Source organism: Cololabis saira, chromosome 20 (assembly GCF_033807715.1).
Source record: "Cololabis saira isolate AMF1-May2022 chromosome 20, fColSai1.1, whole genome shotgun sequence".
NCBI classification, from domain to species: Eukaryota; Metazoa; Chordata; class Actinopteri; order Beloniformes; family Belonidae; genus Cololabis; species Cololabis saira.
In genome coordinates, this window is record NC_084606.1 from 20,823,877 (window position 1) to 20,837,848 (window position 13,972).

Consider the following 13,972-nt stretch of genomic DNA (forward strand, 5'->3'; position numbering starts at 1 on the left):
GACCACGGAACAGTCTTTAGCGCTGCCATTGCTTGTCCAATAAAATGAGCAAGAAGCCGTCGTCAGAGTCGCTCTTCAAACGATGTCCACATTCTGTCACCGATAGCAGAAGTGAGCACCAGTCAGGATGCAGAGGCACTGGCCGGCTTACATGGACAGTGTGCGGCTTGCCAACAAAGTTTTAAAGACTCAACTAAAAAAGCTTGAAGAGGAAATAGCAAAGCTAACAACAAAAGTCCCAGGCCAACCACAAGCTAATGTTACAGTGACACAGAAAGTTCTTACCCCGCCACCAGAAGTGACCAATAAGAGAAAGTTTAGAATAAATGGTCAAATTGGTGAGATGGGACAGCGAGACAAGTTCAAGGACCAGATTGACAGGGTTAAAGGCCTTACCCTGCCACAACTGTGTATAATCCTACGGGGGCACTAGGAGGACAGTTCGACTGACCTGTACAACCGCCTCATAAACATCACACAGGACAGTAATGAGTCACAGCAGAACTTTATGTTTATGGCTATTGAGTTAAAAGAAACACTCCTAGTTGCATCCAAAGAGCCTGGTGCTGAGGAGCAGTGCAGCTCTGAACTTATCCAAAGAAAGTTTCTGAGGGTCGTGGAGACATGACTCCTTAGAAATGGTGTGAAATACCGACTGAGGAAATTCTTGGATGATCCAGCTGTTACTGATGATGTGCTAATAACAAAAACAAATGCAGCAGCCGGTCTTGAGTGGGAACGCCATCAGAAATTAAAAAAACAAATGAAGGAATCCAAAATCAGCGAACTTCAGGTGGAAGCAAAGCTGGTCCCCAAGCCAATAGTGGGTAGAGTGGGTGGTCAAGGACATCCATCTACAAAAGGTAAAACAACAAAAGCCCCACCCACAGTTTACCGCATTGAATCTGAGCAGCTGGATCTAGTAACACAACTCAAAGGTGAAATGGAGGAGATAAAGAAGGTGTTTCGGGAGTTGCCCAGAACCTTTTACAACCCATGAGCATGCAGAAGACGGGGCTACGGGAACTGTCAGGAAGACAGTAAAGCCGAACAGTGTGATCACTGTTTCACTGAGTGGTCACCTGGCTCGTGAATGCAGGGCACAAAGAAGGCCAGGTAAAAGGAATGGAAAGGTAGACATATACTATCACAACCACAAACCTAGTACCATCAGCAGGCACAAAACCCCAAAATGAACAGTGTATTTACAAATGAATCCCACACTATCCAACAGTTAGAGGCTAAATTACCAGTTTAAACTTATTTGGCCCCACAGGGAAAAGAGACAGTCAGTGTTAGTTTCCTGTCCCCTACATGCAGAGTACCGTTTATTAATCTGATTGGGAAAAAAATACATAATTACTTGCTTTTTGAATGATGTGGAGACAAAGGCTTTATGACTTATAGGGTAGCAGGTTTGTGTCGTTAATGAAACGTGGAAACAGGAGAACTGCTGTCAGGAATCTAGCTGCGTTGGTAGGCGCAGATGTACTGGAGTGTAGGGCTGTAAACCAGACACAGATCCCATCCTCAGGGTGGGTCGAGGTGACCTTTAAGCTGCCAACAGATAGCTCCCAACCAGTGGAGCTGCCTGTCCCGGTGTTATTAGCAAATGAAGACTGGGTGGCGGATCAGCCTATTACTGGGTTAAATGTGATTAAACGTGTCCTTAAGATGGGCATGGAACCCCCTTATGCCATTAGTGAGGCAGTCAGTGCAGCTTTCTCTTTTGATTGCAAGAAAACAGAGGGGTTTTTGAAAGTTATGCAGAGCTGGGATGATGGGCTGGGGGAAGGCTGCGTTAAAGCAGCCCGTGAGACATTAACCATCCCAGCTGGACAAACAAAAGCAGTGAAGTGTAGTGTTAGAGCAGGTGCGCTCCCAGACACTCAAGGTGTATTGTTTGAGCCAAGCCAACATACCCAGCTACCAGACGGTTACAAATCAGTAGTGGAGTGTTATCACTAAAAAGATCAGTCCCTTGTCACTATTCCAGTTACGAATTGTAGTACATGTGACATCCGGTTACCAGGTAGAGCCATACTCTGGGAAACACAAAACCGTCTATCCCGCAGACATAAAATCGGCTTATTTCAGCCAAGCAGACGTCTCAAACCTGAACAACACAGACCAGGACAAATGGAGAAAATTGTTGCGAAAGGGAAAAGGGTGCCTTTGAGGACAGTTGGGATCTCACGGCCCCCCTTGACCACTTCCTTCTAGTGCAACAACAGAAAGTTAAACAGCTTTTCAGAGAGGAAAAAACAAGCTTTTGCTCGTGATGAGTATGATGTCAGGACCAATTCGTGTCTTCAACTCAAAATCTGAATAAGTGATCCCACTCGCAAACTCAACCCAAGACATACATCTGAGTCCTTAAGTCACTCAGTTATGGAGCAGTACAGACAAGGGGCTAGATCACAAAGTCCAAGTCGTCACACTCTAGTCCAATAGTCTGTGTGCGGAAAAAAGATGGACGTCTGCGCCTGTGCTGCGATTATCAGTGATCAATCCCAGATTGACACCCAAGATATGCCGAACGGTCTGAAAGGGAGTGCCTGGTTTTCAGTCTTCGACCAAGACAAGGCTTATCACCAGGGCTTCCTGGAAGAGTCCAGCTGTCCCTTAACGGCTTTTATTACACCCTGGGGCCTGTTTCAATGGGTAAGAATTCCCTTTGGTTTGTCGTCCGCACCAGCAGTGTTCCAGAGGTAAATGTGTGTTTGTGGGGGTTGAGAGATGAAATCTGCTTGCCTTACTTCAATGATATTCTTGTGCATTCATGGACGTTTGAGGACCACCCTCACATCACTTTAGAGATATCTTGCACTGCTACCAGAGCCACGGGATGAAGTTGACTCCCATGAAATATGAGTTGTTCAAGAATCAAGTGCGTTTCCTGGGGAAATTAGTCACACAAGGGCTTGAAAAACAAATGTCCTAACAGGCCGACCAAAGCACCTCTAACACCACCTACTCTTTCGAACTAGTGTCCATCGACTTCCTGCACCTTGAAAGATGCAAAGGTGGATATGAGTATATTTTGGTAGTAATGGACCTCTTCACACATTTCGCCCAGGCTTACCCTTGTCGCAACAAAGCTGCCCACACTGCTGCACCAAAGATTTGGTGACTTTGCCCTCAGATTTGGATTCCCAACCCAACTCCACCACGACCAAGGTAGAGAATTTCAGCTGCAGGAGTTCAATGGCGTTAAAGGGTCCCACACGACATCATACCACCCACAAGGAAATGGTCAGGTGGAACGATTTAATCATACCCTATTGTCCATGCTCAGGAACATATCCGAAGCTGCAACGGCAGATTGGAAATCATCTCTGGCAAAAGTGGTCCCCTTGTACAATTGCACACGCAGTCAAGCAACAGGGTATGCGCCATACTTTCTGCTATTTGGCCGTAGTCCAAAACTCCCCATTGATCTAATGTTTGGCCTCAAAACAAGAGAGCAGAGTTCATCCCACAAAGACTATGAAAGGTGGAGGGGCAACATGACAGAAGCCTATAAATTGGCCTCTAAAACAGCTTACACAGAGGGCTTGAGAGGTAAAGCACCCTACGACAAAATGTCAATGATGCTGAGCTGCTTCCGGGATCAAGAGTTCTAGTCAGAAACCTAATTGAAAAGGTTGAACCAGGGAAACTGAGGATCGAGTCTCTGTGGGGGCTCAGAGAAAAAACCCAGACACTCCAATTTAAGAAATAAAACAGGAGAAGGCCGTGTTGGAATAATGCACAGAAATCAGCTGTTACCGTGTGATTTTTCTCCCAGTGGAAACAGTCGAGCATCCTCCGAGAGGGACCAAAAGAAAAAAAAAGAGGATTCTTCTGTGTCGGCATCCAGTGACCAGGAGGGTCCTGTCCAGACCTGAGCTATAAAGTATCATTTCAGAGCAAGAAGTGACAGAGTGATATTTACATATAATAAGTTAGGTTAGCCTACTACATCACATGTTTAACAAAATTGCAAATGTTAAATATTGTTCTGAAGATGGGATACACAAGGGGTTCAGGTTATTATACTCTATTATAATCTTGTAGCACAGGTTTCTATACTTGACAGTTAAGACAAGATTTATATTTAAAAGACGATTTTAAGTGGGTGAGTCAGGCAAGTTTATTGCATATTGGTCTACCTAGTAGGTTGTGGCTACGTTGAGTACCTTAATCTCACAAAATATGCAAATACCTACAATGTGGACAGGGCAGATGACTGTTACTGTGCAAGAAGACATCTTCTGCAGACATATGGTATGTCTGCTGTCTACATCTGCTTATAGTTATCTCTGCAGTGCTCTAGCTAGCCATTGTGTCTGTGTCTCTCCTTTCTCTGTTCTTCATTCTCTCTGTCTGTTCTTTCTTTTCCTGCTCTGGCCAGTCTGGCCTTCGGCAGGAGGTTCCCCCCTTATGATCCAGGTCCTGCTCAAGGTTTCTTCCCTCCTAAAGGGGAGTTTTTCCTTGTCACTGTTTGGCCTAAGGTTTTTCTCCCACTAGGGGAGTTTTTACCTGCCACTGTTTATATTATGTTTCTGTAATAATTGCTCGGGGGTCATTTTTCTGGGTCTCTGGAAAGATCCTAGCAACAACTTCTGTTGTAATAAACGCTATATAAATAAAATTGAATTCAGTTGAATTGAAGAAGGAAGTACATGTTATACTTGGGATTATTTCCAGTTTTGCATCTTAATGGACTTACATATCCTGTGACTCCTGTTTAGAAGTAACCTATTTTAAAATTATGCATAAGTACCAAATATGTAAAAGTACAGATACTGTTTTCAGATTACGTGGTTTCAAGTAGACTACTGAAAGAATTTAGACTATAATTTACATCACGTGTCTAAGTTGTTAGTGGAACAAGCTTCTCAAATTTACGACCAACATAACCAATATAACACCAAAAATAATAATGATTATAAACAATAACAACATTTTAATTGTCTAAACATATAACTGGACCATAAGTAATATCAATTTGATAAAAACGGACCAACTTAATCCAACACTGTATCATTTCAACTCAGGTGCTGAAGTTTAATTAATATTTCTTGCAAAATGCAATTAAAAGCACTGCAAAGTTGCTGTTAAACAGAGTTAATTTACTGTAGTGAATTTCAAAAGCTTTGACATTAGAAAATTGACTGTATTATAGTTTGGCATCAAAAAGCAGAATATATACAGTATATATACATATACATATTCCCTATAGAGCCAACAGCCAACAAATAAAATGCCTAAATGATGCATAACATGGTAGCAAAGCCATCTTACAGGACAAAAGTTCCCGGTCCGATCCACGGCTGGTAATTTTCTGTGTGGAGTTTTTAAATTCTGTGTTTGCGAGCGAGTTCTCCAGTTACTCCGCTTTCCTTCAAAATTCCCAAAAGAGATGATCGGTTGCTTGGTGATGATATTTGTCCGTAAGAGAGTCTGCATGGTTGTATGCCTCTGTGTAAACAGTTGGGTTTTTGCTGGAGTCAGTGTCAGTGGAAGCAACACTGGAGCTGACCGACCTCAGACCTGCTGATGCTGAGGATGTTCTGGTACTAGAGCTCTCTTTTTTTGTGATGGACCCGTTGATAAGATATGATCGACCTACAGGGTATCTTACTTGGCGCCGGTAATCTGCCAGTTGTTCTGACCGCCTCAGGCCATGTGTGGGCTTCACAGACTCTAGTCTTTTCAGGGAAGCCAGGTTCTCCTACTCAATGCCTTGCTGATCCTTCTGCCCATTAACTGCACTGTGAGAAAGGTGAATCGAGTTGCTTTTTTCTTTTTTTACTTATTTTTTTATTCAAATTTTCTTTCAACAATTACAGTGTCAGGGTACATCATACATACAGGACTGTCTTAGAAAATTAGAATATTGTGATAAAGTCCTTTATTTTCTGTAATGCAAAAATGTCATACATTCTGGATTCATTACAAATCAACTGAAATATTGCAAGCCTTTTATTATTTTAATATTGCTGATCATGGTTTACAGTTTAAGAAAACTCAAATATCCTATCTCAAAAAATTTGAATATTCTGGGAATCTTAATCTTAAACTGTAAACCATAATCAGCAATATTAAAATAATAAAAGGCTTGCAATATTTCAGTTGATTTGTAATGAATCCAGAATGTATGACATTTTTGTTTTTTTTTAATTGCATAACAGAAAATAAAGGACTTTATCACAATATTCTAATTTTCTGAGACAGTCCTGTACATAGTTAAGCACTCATCCTTATATCAATGTCCTTATTGTTCAGTAGCAATGGTGGTGTCCTCTTCTCATCTTCTGTAATCAGTCCATTTTTCACATTTATCCTCGAATTGTGTCTCTTGTAGTCTCAGTTTATGTGTAATTTTCTCCATTACAAAAATCTCTTCCACAGTACACAACCACTGCTCCTCAGTCGGAGGGTCTACTTTGTACCACATTCTGGTAATTGTTTTTTTTACTGGCTGACAGCAATATTTGACAAGGTACGCATCTTCTTTTTGTATTGTATCTTGTGTTAAGTTCCCCAAGTAAAGTATCTTACATGTTTTTGGTATCTCATACCCTATTATCTTTTGTAAACCCCTCCATATTTTGTCCCAGTATCCTTTTAACTTCTCTCCAGATCCTGGAGCTGGTGGACATGCACTGTGTTCTACAGATATTAAACCACTCTTCCTCTGTTATTTGTTCTTTTAATTCCTTTTCCCATTTTTCTTTGATATAAAAGACTTTCTACATGACATCAAGAATCGAGTTGCTTTTTAGGCGAGTTGCTGCCCACATGTGCTCTCTTTCCCACTCCACTTCCTGGTCTGGGGCCTTGAGAAATTCATGATAGCTCCCGAAAAATACACTGATTATATACGCTAGACCACGTCGTTGTTAAATGAGTAGTTCTTCCTGTTTTGCTCTCAGGACAATGGAAAACCAGTTCATGATCAAGCTGAGATCCTAAACTGATGGAGACTTCATCCATGTTGTGATATGAATCCTCTTGTTGGATTGTACCAAGCCCACTGGAGGGTGCACTCTCCTGCTGTTCTTTATGGCTGTCCTCTTCAAGGTCTGCAAAGGACTGGATTCAGGGGAGGATAAGACGTTTACATCTGTGACAGTGTCATCTGATTCAACTGCACGAGTGTTGGGCAAATTAACCTACCTATCGATCCCACCCTTCTTCCTCCAGGAAGTGCAGAAGAGTCTGTGGTTTTGGGAAGATTGTAAGGCTCCACAGCCCGGTTTCAAGTATTTAGTCAAAGTGCTTGAGCCACGCTACAATGTGTGGTTGAGATCATGAAACCTCTGAAAACAATTACCACAATATTGAGCACTGAAACACCACCATCAGTTTCCATGATCTTACCACTGAAAACAATGATCTTGAAATCAAAATGATGAAGACACTCCTACTATGAGGGAAATCAAGCAAGTCATCAGAGAAAATCTGGAAAACCTGTACTCTGACCCTGGGCTTCAGGACCTCCTTCACAAGTGCACTGCTTTGGATCCAAAGTTTAAGACACTTCCCCACCCGGAGCCTGCCTGACAACAAAAAATCTACGATGATCTCATCATCACAGAAGTCCTGAGCAGAGCTGAACAGGTATGTATTCATTTTACACTAAGAACGATTTTTTCATATTTTTATAATAACTTCATGCATAACTTGAACTGTTGAACTCTGAACTCACTTATTATTACTCGTTTTTCTCATTTTGTACTGCAGGATGAGACCAGAGAGACTACAGAGGCCAGTTCATCAACTTCATCAGAGGCGACTTCATTTCCAGTGACAGATCAGTCGGAGGCAGCTTCTCCCCCTCCACCAAAGAAGTCAGCCACGGCAGAACTTTTTAGCCCACTCTTTAGAAGAGAGCAGAGGAGCAGCCAGTTTGGATGCAGCAGTCAAAAGGATGAAGTTTATGCCTATACAAAGGATGCCTGCAAAGGACTGCATTTCAATATATTCCAGCCCACCTGCCTGGTGAAAAGCTCATGAGTCTCTTTATCTTCACCTAGCCATGTTGGCAAAGCGTTACCTGGCTGTATACCTGCCACCTCAGTCTCCAGCGAGAGAGTTTTCTCAACTGCAGGGGATATAATTACTGCCAGTAAATCTGCCGTCACTACAGACAATGTAGACAAACTTATTTTTTTTAAGGAAGAACCTCAAAATTTAATGACATTTTAGTACCTTCTCAAGAGGAGCATAGTTGACATTACAGACTTAGTTAATTGCACATGTGATGCTCCTGAAGGCACAGGTTTTATAATGGAATTTGTATTTTCACACCAGAAGATACGATTCAGTTCTGTATATATTTGTATCAGCCCTTGGCTGGAGTAATTGAAGCGCTATTTATTTTTTAGATTGTGTAAGTATGGAAATATTGCTAATCTCAGAGCATGTCATTGTTTACATTTAACTGTGTAATACAATAGTCTTATGATGTTACCAGAGTTGCAGTTGGCAAGTGATGCCTGACTGCCTCAGTATATGCCTATTACTAGGGATGAAGTTTACTAGGGATCGATAAATTGCTAATGATACACATCCCTAGTAATAGGTATATACTGAGGCAGTCAGGTAGCACTTGCCAACTGCAACTCTGGTCACATCATATTACCTACAAGAAAGTGTGTTTTTTCTTTTCCTATACGAACAGAATGAATGAATGGTATGAGAACCTGCATGCGATTGTTTTATGTTTCATTCTATTTATTTTTAACTTTTTATAACAAGAGATGGTTTTTAGTTTTGTGGTCCGTTCAAAATAAATGGAAAAAAGCTAGTGTTATACATGTCTGACTTTTTGTTGCTTTTTCTTTCCATTTTACCGAACCCATACCGTGACCTGTGTGTATATATATATATATATATATATATATATATATATATATATATATATATACATATATGTATACACATATACTTGTGATGTTAGAATCAGAACATCAATTGTCTGTCCTGCAACCAACAGGTCACCAGATTGATCCTCAGTTTGTATGTAGAAGTGTCCAAAGTGTCCTTGGCCGAGATTCCAAACCCCACATTGTATGCACAATATGTATGCATGAGAGGGAAGTAGTTTTTCCAGAACAGAAGCCTTAGGTGTGTGTTGCAAGGCTACTGACTATACATCTGCATGGCAGTGTATAAATACACATAAAGACTAAGTTTGGACAGAGCTGGTTAAAATAGGATGTAGTTTTTGCAGTAATGGTGCAAATTTATGTTAAATCCGGGATCGGAGTAATACCAGCGTGTTATCTTGGGTGAAAAGTTTATAGAATAGTGCAGATGTGAACATAACTAATGTAAAATATTTGGTCATAAAAAAAACCTTTGAAAGTAGCAGTTGTAGAAACGCTTTGCAAAAATGCACCTTTTGATATTTCTGCTTTCAACAGAAATCTAGGCAGTGGATACAGAAACAAATAGAGTAAAAGGGAAGAACATTTTTGATCAGAATTTTTTCACAATAAAAGACAAAATAAAAATCTGGGTTAAAAGTAGGCTGCAGATGTGGGTCCCAAGTGGGTTTGTTCACAGGTTCCAGTGGTGGCCTACTTGTCTTTGAGCATATCCTCTGAGAGGGGTAAACTTACTTTTGGTGGAGGGTAACTGGTTAATTCATATGAAGCCATTGAAGTTGATGTAGGCCTATATCCTTGTAAGACCTGGTAGTTACCTTCTGTCTCCTGAATGCCCAGTGGATATATGAACAATACACTGATGACAAGGTTTTTGAAGATACATCCATTTTCTCAAACTTTAGTTTCCCTCTGTCTCAGGGTGATACGGGACTATGTGAGACCCATACAATTTCCCCCTTTCCTAGCCCAAGCCCATTTCTTCCACTTGTGTTCCTTATGAGCTTCCCATTGACCATTTCAAGTCAGAGTCTCCCCTGTACACAAACAATCCACTTTTATAGCAGATGGGTCACATGGACATGCTGACTGGGTACTAGGAAGTATTTTATAGGATATATCCACCAACCTGTTACTTTACCTGGTTTTCTGATATCTGCTACAAGCAGTTGCAAGATACATGAAGAGATTATACTGTATGTTGCACAATTTATTGTTGTGAATAAAAGGAACCAAGAAGGATTTAATGCAACATTACAGGCAGGAAATGTGGATTTCTAAAAAGAGGTTGAATTTTCTGCACTCATACCAGACACAACACATATGTAGTGGGTTGTAAAGGCTCTTTATTTACTCTGTAAACTTGGATCATACATCCTGTTCATTGCTTCTGGAAGCTGACGAGAACACGCCCACCATATGTCAATCAAAGTTAACTGCATCTTCAATCGTGCTACGTTGAAGGAGCTGCAGAGGTGGACATTTACATAAGAATATCCAGCTTCATATGTTGTGTAGGTGGGGAAAGCAGAAATGACTGCTTCTTTTAGCTTAGTCAACACTGGCTTAGTATAAACAGCCGGTTAGGAAGTGATGATGGCTGGCCATTGGCTGAGTCGACTGTCAATCAACAAGCCACGCCTCAAATTATAAATAAATATATTTTCTTTTTATAGCTTCACCTGATGTAGTCATGGATGTGAAATTAGACAATACAAGCCAAAGCAGTTTTTTGAACCAGGGTGTAAATATGTTTAAAAGCTTCTTATGAACCGGGATGTTAAATTGGAAATTATTCTGTGATAGAATTACTCACACCAACATTAGTTGTTTTTATTAAATAGGTATAGGCATTAGTCAGAGGCGATTCCTGCCACTTGTTGGACCAAAATCTGCCCACCCTAGACTTTTATGACATGTTTCTGATATTTAAAAATAGAACAACAATTTTTGTAAACTAAGCATAATTGCAATTTAAAAAATATATATTTTCAAGGTAAACAGAACATTATAGAAATTATATGTGCTAATAATTGTGAGTTAACTATGAAAATATTTCGAAAATATTTTAAAATATGCCATTTTATCTTGATTAATATTTATTGCACAAATTCTTACATCCATTGTTTTTACTTGTAATTGGTTATTTTATTCTGAAGTTCCAAGACACTAACCCCCATAAGTTTTTTTTTTTTTTTTTTTACGTTTAGTTTTTTTGCTGTTTTTAATTCATGAATTAGAAACGGTGTCGTCTAGGAAACGGGACTACTTTTTTGTACCACCAGCCTGTGGAATGCGCGGAGGGACACAGCAGAGCGTGAAATGTCCGTAAATTTTTGCGGCGTGTCTGAGTTCTCCAAGGACGATGCAGAGTAAACACACCGCCACTATTTGAGGGCAGGCCGGCATTAGTCAGAGGCGATTCCTGCCGTTTTGTGGCAGTTAACGGACACACCATAACACAACAAGCCCTGATAAAGTGCAACTGTGTCTGACCTGGCGTGTTTGGATAGGCCTGTGGGCTCTTTGTGGGCCCCGGAGCCCCCTCCAGATGGAGCCTTTCATGGCCCTGCGGTTCCCCGGTGTCCCTGCAGCAGCCTCCCTCCGCAGACTTCACCTCAGGCTGCGAGTGAGAACTTGTCTGAAAAGCTAACAGAGAAATTCTTCAGGGCTTAGTGTCGGAGCAGTTCACACAAAAACAATACTTTGAAGAGCTACGAGAGCGCCAGTGCTCTTGTCAATTCCCGGTCCAGCAGAAATCACCGATGTAGACAGTATTTGCAGAGATAGGCCCCAGAAACATAACTTCCCCATCTGCGTGCAGTTAAGCAATTATTTAACAGAATCTACTGTTTTCAAAAGGAACATACGCAGAACATTTACTGCAGAACAACATTTATTGCCCTAATTTGACTCGAGCAATTAGACTTTTTGAGTTTGAGTTAGTCATGTAACAGATTGGCAATATAAATTACAGTGCAGTATTGCAGTATGCATTCCAGAGAATGAACTCATCTGCCTGTATGATGCAGAGCAATTAAAGTAATTAGTTCCACCTGCACCTTTGTTATTTCCACTGTGTGGTAACATTGATGATCTTCAAAGGCTGTAAAAGAGCCCAGAGTTTCCCCTCCTGTTTGTATTGTCTCAAAGTTTCTGTTATACCATGCACAGACTCTCTAATGGACACAGATATCCAGAACCCAACCCGTGTCCTCATTTAAAAGTGTAATGAGAGTGATAAATTATGGTTTGTGAATACACAAAATAAAACAATAAATTAGTGGTTTTAGGAGGTCATAATAGTATCAGTTACATCTGATTGAATATTGGTGGAAGTATAACTTTCAAAGTGGTGCACTAACATATCGGTGTTACATATTATAAAACAATTCAGAGAAATTTAGGTTTGGTCCTTGAATATTATTGTTGCTTTTGACTTTTGCCTGTACATAAATATAAGATAATTGATCCAAATATCATCTTTGGATGAATGTGGGGCTCTTCTGCAACAACAAAGTAAAAAAAAGAAAAAAAAGATAAAAAGAACCCCACTCCAACCATCTCCTCCGCAAGGTGCTTTTTTGAGATCAGTCATACACTTTTAAGCTTCTGCACAAATCTAAACCTAGACAGACTGCACTCATCCACCCTGGAGACATATTACACTATAATAGGATAAAATACCTGCCCTGAGAGCAAAAACACCAGAGCAAACTAACACTACCACCAAAGCAATAGAGAAATTCTTGACTGGCAAATTAGTTGTAATTATAAGCAGTATTTCACTTCAAGAACTCGTCCACGTTGTTTAAACACTGAACTGAACCTCAGGCTTCACTGTGAATTACAAATGCTCGACACTTCTGTAACTCCTTTTAACCTTGTTTTATGTTGTACAAAGTATTATCTCATGTGTTAAAGTGTTTTTACTTCACATTTACACAGTCTCTACAGTGCTTCTTCTTGTACAGATTCTGTTTTAACAGTCACAGATGAGTGCTATTGGATACATAGCAGAACAAAAAAACAACAGTGGAGTTTTGTTTTCCTGTGTCCAATGAATGGAGACAAAAATAAGAATACTTGATGACAAATGCTTGTCTGGGCTGGCTCTGTGTGGTAACAGTGCCTTGAAACCTGCAAAAACCAAATAAGATTTTTTTGTTATTGAGCTGAAAGTCAGACCAGACACATTTATTTATTATTTTTTTAATAAATATGTTTCACATATCCTAGACATCATCAGCAATTTTGATGTCACATGGTATGGATACTAATTGGACAATTACATTTTTGATAACATGTAATTAAATCTGTCTGACGAATTTAATCAAATTTGCAAAGAAAGAAAGACATAAAAAGAGGCTCTGATATGTATTTTAGTATCTGTATAAAGATGTCTGAAATGGAGAAAAAAAAGTCTAATTTTGGTTAAAAAAAAATCTTCATATTTATTCTTAAGAACAGAACTAGTTTTCATCAATAATGTCACCTATGGTTTTCCCACAGACAACAATCCCATTGATATTTAAAGATCTGTAAAAATTATGAAACGTGTTTACTCTTTTTTTTTTAAATTACATATAAGTATGGGAAACGTACTGACCCTCATGGTTTAGCAATATGTGTGTGTATATATATATATATATATATATATATATATATATATATATATATATATATATATATATATATATATATATATATATATATATTTCTTCTTTTTTTTTTTTACAACTTTTGTGGTCTTGTTTCATGACATTTAAACAAAACAATTAACATTTTCAACATGAAAAAACCCAGACTTTTTCTTTAATCGTGCCTCGTCTCCCTTTGTTTGACTTATTTTTGACATATCTAGGATGTTGTGCATGGAAACGTGACATAAGTAACAGAAATAAAGCCTGAATTATGGTTCCGCGTTGAATCGACGCAGAACCCATGCCGTAGGGTACGCGGCGACGCGCAACGTACGGTGCGTGTCGCCGCATACCCTACGCCGTAGGCTCTGCGTTGGTGTAACGCGGAACCATAAATCAGCCGTAACACGCGGATGTCAGCGCGCCGCTGTCGCCCCCTGCTGGCCG